Raw genomic sequence first — 7,639 nt, 5'->3', positions numbered from 1 at the left:
CAACCAGTGAGCTGCGTTACATTGCCAATGAAATAGATGATGTAGTTGGTGGCACCAACACAGTTGTAATTTTTGGCATCTGGGCCCACCTCACTCCTTTCCCAATGCAATTCTACATCAGAAGGCTTTACGGCATCCGCAGGGCGGTGATTCGTCTGTTAAACAGGGCTCCAGACACGCTGGTGGTCATCAGGACTCCAAACCTCAGAGGTACAAACCCCTATATATTTGCCTTTAATGACTGGTATGCTATTCAACAGGACAAGGTGGTCAGAGCTGTGTTCAAAGGACTTAATGTTCAGCTGGTGGATGCCTGGGAGATGGTTCTGGCCCACCACCTGCCTCACTACATTCACCCACCTCCTCCCATCATTAAGAATATAATTAACATTATATTGTCCCACATGTGCCCCCAATAGTGCATTTAATAATAATAATAACTTTATTGATATAGCACTTATCTAAACAAGGTTACAAAGTGCTTTACAGAATGCAGTCAATCAAACAAAATGAAACATACATGAAAAGTGCTTCACAAAAGAATCAGGATAAAACCTTGGTGAGTTATAAAAATTGATTAAATTAATTAAAGCAGGACATTAATTACTAATAAATCGTTAAAAAGGCCTTCTTATAAAAATGTGTTTGGAGCAAGGATTTAAAAATAGGAACAGTTTGCCAGCCTCTACGGGTAAGGAGTTCCAGAGTTTAAGTGCTCTGATGGCAAATGCCCGGTCGCCCTTGGTAACCAGCCTAGATCTAGGAACGACTCTTGATGATCTAAGATTTGGCTCGGAGCATAAGGGGTTAAACGTTCTTTAATGTAAGGGGGGGGGGGGGGGGGGGGGCTAGACCGTGTTGTGTTTTAAAAGTTTTTAAACTCATTTTTAAATCAACCCTGTAAGTAACGGGCCGCAAATGGAGGGAGGAAAGGATTGGGGTAATGTTGGACCTGCAGTTTGCATTTGTTAAAATCCGAGCAGCAGCATTCTGCACTTGTTGGAGTCTGGCCATTGAGGACTGACTCAGGCAAGTGAAAAGCGAGTTGCAGTAGCCCAAACGTGAAAAGACAAAGGCATGAATAAGCTTCTCTAGATCAGGGAAAGACAGAGTTGATTTAATTTACTAATGTTTCTTAGCTGGTAGTAACAGGATTTAATGAGATTATTGATGTGCAGAGTGAAGTTAAGCTGTGAATCAAATGTAATACCTGCAGTTCTACCTGTAGATTTTATATTGGGTGTTAGAGGACCAAAGAGCAGCTTCAATTTGCTTGCTATATGATCAGGGGCCAAAGAAAATGACCTCTGTCTTCCCTGTATTAAGCTGCAGACAATGACAGCTCATCCATTTCTCAATGGGGGCCATGCACTCTACTAAATTGTTTAAGCAGCTGATATTGTCTGATTGTCAGATATATTTGTGCATTATCAGCATAACAGTGATAGGAGACCCCCTCAAAGTAATTCATAATATTTCCAAGTGGGAGCATATGAAGGGAAAACAAGACTGGACCAAGAATTGAGTCCTGTGGCAGACCGTACGTCATGCGGGCCGAGGAAGAAACAAATGACCAATTGAGACAGAGAATCCTCTATTTGACAGGTATGACCCAAACCATCTGAGTGCAGTTCCGGTGAGTTACCGAAGTTAAAAATAGAGAATGAATGGATAAAATTCACGATGAAGACTTAGCTGGGTATTAACATTTTTTTTTCATCTTTTTACTTCTATATCCAGGACATTTAAAATTGTAGCTATTACAGTTTTTTTGACCAGTGTGACCGCTCCATATCTTACTCAGGCACGGTACACTTCCTTGGCTTTGGCACACTTTGGAGAGGTGTGCTTCAGCACGGTACACTTCATGCACGAGCACAAGCACGCGGGTACACAACGCTGACAGCCTTCATTATGGAGAAATCCAGAGTTTCATGTCTGTATCTGACTAACATGAAACAATATAAGACACAAAGAAGCTGTCATGTTCTCTGTGTTGTTCATTATTTAATGGCTGTGTAATTATTTATGGCTGTGTCTGATTAAAATGGCTTAAAAATAGCCGCAAAGTCAGTAAAGTAGCTGTCATGTTCTCTTTGTTCTTCTCCAATGTGCGTACGTGGACTCGCCTGTGGACTCGGCCGCGCGTATATTTTATTTTTTTATTCATTTATGGCTGTGTCTGATTAAAATGGCTTAAAGGGCCCATATTATGCTTTTTCTGGTTTTATATGCTCTTTAGTGTGTTTTCCAAGTGTCCTGTGCATGTTTAGGCACATCTATTTGCAAAAATTCAAAGTCCGCAGAAACGTGGCTTCTCCCTTGTCCTCCTGTTAGCTGTAGCATTAGCTGCATGTAATGCTCGGTTCTAGCCCCCCTCGGAAAACATTTGCCAGTGTGACGTCTTGTCAGTGTGAGATCACTGATCTAAGCCCATTGGCTCGTTGTGGCAAGCCCAGCAGCTCATGTTGCACGCCCGTTAACTTCTGTAGCACGCCCACGATATGCCGTAGCGCTAAGGTGCTAATGTTTATGCTCCCCTCGGACGGAGCCAGTGGCTGCATTCCCAATATGGTAAAAGAGGCGGGACATTTCCGAGAACCGTGCTGAGCGACTGACCAATTACGGCAGAGCCGACAGGCCGACCAATCAGATCAGACTTGGCACACGTGGGGACTCTGAACGTGGGCACTTCAGAGCCTTAGAGAGAGAGTCAGAAGTGAGCCGGTGCATGGAGCGACAGAACATGAAAACTGACACTTTTTTAGAACTTTAGCTATTGTGAACATACTTTAGTAGGTACATAGATTAAATATATGAACCCCAAAAAGGGCATAATATGGGCTCTTTAAAATGAGCTGCAAAGTCAGTAAAGTAGCTGTCATGCTCTCTGTGTTTTTCTCTGAGGTGCAGACACGGACTCGACTGCGCGTCTCTTTTTCTCTCTCTCTCTCTCTCTCTCTCTCTCTCTCTCTCTCTCTCTCGTCCGCCTGTTTTTAAACTGAGCACGCTTCATAATAACATAAAGCGTGCATGTGTTGTATTACGATGTTATGTACAAGAGGTAATCGTGCTTTTAGGCACGGTTAGTCCTGGCCAGTGTGACCGCGGGCTGTGCCGGCCAGTGTGGGTATGGCACAGCGGGGGGCCAATCGTCCTTGAGTACAGCACGCTACAGATGGCCAGTGTGACCGCGCCCTAAGTTACCATCGAGTTTAGAAAGAATCTTTATGTTGACTGTGGAGGGAGTGTTGAAAAAGAATCTGATTTCCCATCTCTACAGATGGTTTCAGGGTAAGGACACAGGAGACACTTTACAAACGAAACAGAAATGGGCATTAGAAATGAATACTATTATTACTGATGAAATGTGGAAAAAAAAACATGTCTTTCTGTGCATAAACTAACAAGTAGTCCTACCTGGAGGGAGTCTGAAGGAGAATATTTAAAACCCCTCCTTTGATGGTGAGATACAGCAACACATCTGAGCTTTGCTGGAGAGAGTGCAGGAAGATAGGAGACCATACTCATAAAATCTGGGATTGTCCCAAATTGAATAAATACTGGAGACATATTCAGGCAGAGATCAAGAAAATTCTGGGGCTTGATTTGTCATTAGAACCAGCATTTTTTTATACTTAGGAACACTCAAGAAGAAATAAACACAAAAAAAACAGACATATTTACTGAGTGTTGCTGTTGATCGCAAAAAGTGATTACGGTGTTGTGGAGAAATGTAAAGCCACCTACTGTACAACAATGGAGGGAAAGGTTCAAAAGTGTTTATGAGATGGAGAGCATAACAGCCTGACTTCAACTAAAGACAGATGTTTTCAAAAATAAATGGGAACTGGTACTACTTCATTTTCCAAGATAGATTAAGATCACAAATGCATAATGTACTTTCTACATGCAATAGGTGTTGGACGGAGGAAGTCAAGAATATGAGGATACATATGCTTAAACATTTGGGGTATTAAGTATTGGCTGAATTGAAGTTTTGAGAGATACCTGTGCATGTGGTACATTTATGGACTGACCAGATAAAAGATTATCAGTGTCTTATGTTTTGTTTTTTCACCTGCTGTATGACCCATATTTTGTTTGTTTTTGTACATGTATGTATTTTGATATGATTGAAATGAGCAAAGCAACTTTGAAAGAAAGCTCAAGTAAAAAAAAACAAAAAAAAAAACTACCATTGTGTCCAGGCGGGCAGAAGATCATTAAACAGAGGACGGGTGAAGTGCAGCAAGTATAGCTCAAGCATCTGGCTGTGGTTGCCATGCAGGTAACAGCCAGGTCTCAGTTAAAAATAAAAAGTCTAGATTCTTGGAGGAAATAAAATCGTTCAGAATGAAACCTTTTTTGGAGAGAGACCTTACATTCAAGAGAGCCAATTCCACAGGGATACTTTGGTGGCCAGAGGGGGTGGTCTCTATAGGGACTAAGTTACAGATCCTAGGGGCTGTAGGCATATTGATGTTATTTCTTAAGGCCTATTGTTGATTACAACATGTGTATCAAATGTCGTTGTATTTAGACTTAAGGGAGTATAGGGCTAACAGCTGGTAGTTGACAGAGAATGCCACATGAGGGAGGTGGTGAGTATTTTTCAGGATGGGGTTGTGACTATAAAAAACATGTGTGTCAAAGTATGTACACCCAAACTGCTAGGATGTATTCCATCTCTCCCATAAAAGGAGGGGCGATTCCAAAAGAGGTTAAAATGATCAATGAAAGCAGGACTATTATGGACTGCCCAGGTAGACTGCAGCCATGTGTGGAGACTGAGGATGCGGCAAAAACGACCGGCACCTCGGCCTAGTGGAGGAATAGGGCCGGAGACAAAAACACGCCTGCCACATGAATCCAGCGAGCAAAGGAGTCTGCTAAAGTCATATTTTAATATTGAAGATCGAAACATCATTGCAGCCGATCTGTAAGATGATGTTAGTAACGCGTGGGTGTTTTGTCAAGAGACTGGGGATCCTATCCAATATGTCCAAGACCATAGCGCCTTGAAAACAGTATGTCACCGCTGATCTTCTCCTGACATGCCCCACTATGGAATCACCAATAACCAAGGTGTTCGGCTCCATCGCTAGCGATGCAGGATCCGCTCGCTGCAAGGAAGCAGGTGAGGGAGGATGATTTGCTGCAGATCGCCGCAAAGCCAGAGTGTAGTTCAGCTTCAAACGGTGCATAGTGGGACGGGAAAAGACCCCCCGCAGGGTTCGGTGGAGAAGCCCAGGTAGGTGGAAATCCAGCAGGGTTGCATAGTACCATGTAGACTGAACATTTCATATTGACTTTCCAACTGGATTTCCGTGTTTGAGGGGGTGTGATAAAAGATGCATATTGAATAGAGAAGTCAGGACAAGAAATGACACTGTTGATGGAATGTGTGAGCTTTGTGGGCCTCTATTTTACATAGTATTTCTTGGTGGCTATGACTGACTCTGAATACTGGAAATGGGGGATTGTCAAATGGACTGATCATGAATCCTTCTTTGACCTCTTTTTCCAATAGGGAGTCGACAATTTCTGATTGATGATATCATCGCTGACATCACTGGGGCAGACCAACTGAAGGGGTTTTAATTCTGAGAAATGTTTTCTTTCTAATTGTTTCTTTTATATTTAAGTTACTGGTGCAATATCACTTAATTGTTGAAAGTTAATTTGGTTTAGTAAATGATCTGAGGTTAATTTAAGGGTTTATTTTGATTTCTTTGCTTCAAGAGAAAAGTGTAAACCCACTATTTGAGTTGTGCTGCACCCAGTATCAGTGGCTACAAGCCTGCAACCAATCATCATTATGACGTGAGCTCTGAATCAACAAATAAACATCAAGTTCCAAAACAACAAAAGCCTAAACATGCAATTCTAAAAAACAAATGTAACAGGAAATTTATGTGCCTCCTGGAAATGTTGCTAGACTGTTAGTGATGCACACGAAGATTATAATTACAGATCCTCCCTGGATCCGCACCGAGAACTGTCCTTATCAGGTTTCTTTTTTATCTTAGCATAGCCACAGTGAGTGCGTCATAACTTTGTAACTGAATGTCTATATAGTGTGGAGTTGGACTGCCCTTCTCTGGGCTTTGCTGCAGACTTATCTTTCAATCTGTACATTTGCTCTTCCTATTTGCAAAAGGAATAATAAAATGGCAACAAACACAACTGAATGACTCAAAGATCTTTTATTAAACAATCTCTCATTACAGAAATTTCCAGCACACATATCAATTCATAATCTCCAGTTCAGGGGACACTTAAGGGCCCAAAAAATAAATGATGATCCAAACGCAAAATCACAAACATTCCAGTAGATGTAAAGTCATTTAATTGAGATTAAAGGAAGGCTAGATATATGTCTATAGTTAGCTAATGTTATTGAATCAAGAGCAGGCTTTTTAAGAAGAGGTTTAATTACAGATGTTTCAAATGACTGTGGTGCAGTCATCTGCATAACTTCAACTACTCATACAAGAACACCTGAACAATGAACAAGCACCGCTCTGAACAGTCTCACCTTTCACTACAGTTAAACGAACCAGCGCCCAAGTATATTTATGGACATCCAAGTACATTTCCAACCTGTTTTTATTTAAATGTATTTGCTGCACGCACAAGAGAGAGAGAGAGAGACAAAACGGGAGAGAGAGAGCGCAAAAGAGAGTGCATCAGTGCAACATAACAAAACTCCTGTTTGAAAAAGAAATCCCTCTCGACTCCTGAGGAGAGAAAAGACACAGCAATATCAAGAAAGCAGTATCACATCAACTTCAGAGAGAGAGAGAGAGAGAGAGAGAGAGAGAGAGAGAGAGAGAGAGAGAAGAGAGAGAGAGAGAGAGAGATGAGTATGGAGTTAGATCAGTCTCAATATTCATGATTGCACACATAAAGATTCACAAATGTATTTCAATGCACACACAAAATATTTATAGTTCTATATAAATGTAAAACAAATCCACAAATACAAAAAAGTAAGATTCACAAACATATTTCACACACAAATATTATTGTTATATATATATATATATATATGTAATAGAAATCCACAATTATATGATATACATATATATATATATATTTATAATTAAAGGTATTTGCAATTTTACTCAAAAACACATTTGTATCATGATTTGTTCTGTTTAGTTTAGTTTTTCACAGTTCAGATAGTTTTTATCTTTTAGGTCTCATTCTTCCCTGGTGTTTCCCTCTATGTTCTAGTGTTTCTTAATTTTTCATTCTACAGTGTCTTCAGTGTTTCATGTATTTATTTTGTAGTTGTCCTCAGTGTTTCTTGTCTTGTGTTCATTCCTTCCTCTGTGTGTTTCCCTCCAGTGTGATTGCCCTCATTGTCTTCACCTGTGTCATTAGTCTCACCTGTGTTTGATTACCACTGTGTCTATTTCGTCTCTGTGTTTCTTCCCTTCCATGTCAGTTCATTGATTCATGGTAGTTGTCAGTCTACTAGTGTCTCCTTGTTTTTTTGTTTTGGATTTTGCTAGCAAGTTTTTGTTTGCCTTTTTTGATTATTAAATACTTTTAGTTTATTCTGCACTTGGGTCCACCTCTCCTTGTTTTCCAACCAGTCATGACAATTTGTATCTTGTTGTCAGAGCAT

At 40.7% G+C, this 7,639-nt stretch overlaps 1 long non-coding RNA gene across 1 annotated transcript; it reads left to right on the top strand.

The window, feature by feature from the left end:
- Nucleotides 1-845: 845 nt before the first annotated feature.
- Nucleotides 846-6,189, top strand: LOC136177639 (uncharacterized). Its single transcript, XR_010665149.1, has 2 exons — nt 846-1,605; nt 1,741-6,189. It is a non-coding gene; the product is annotated as an uncharacterized lncRNA (long non-coding RNA).
- The last annotated feature ends 1,450 nt before the right edge of the window (nt 6,190-7,639 follow it).

This window comes from Labrus bergylta, chromosome 23, assembly GCF_963930695.1.
Source record: "Labrus bergylta chromosome 23, fLabBer1.1, whole genome shotgun sequence".
Taxonomy (NCBI): Eukaryota; Metazoa; Chordata; class Actinopteri; order Labriformes; family Labridae; genus Labrus; species Labrus bergylta.
The sequence above is the reverse complement of the archived record's forward strand: the minus strand, read 5'-3'. Positions and strand labels throughout refer to the sequence as shown.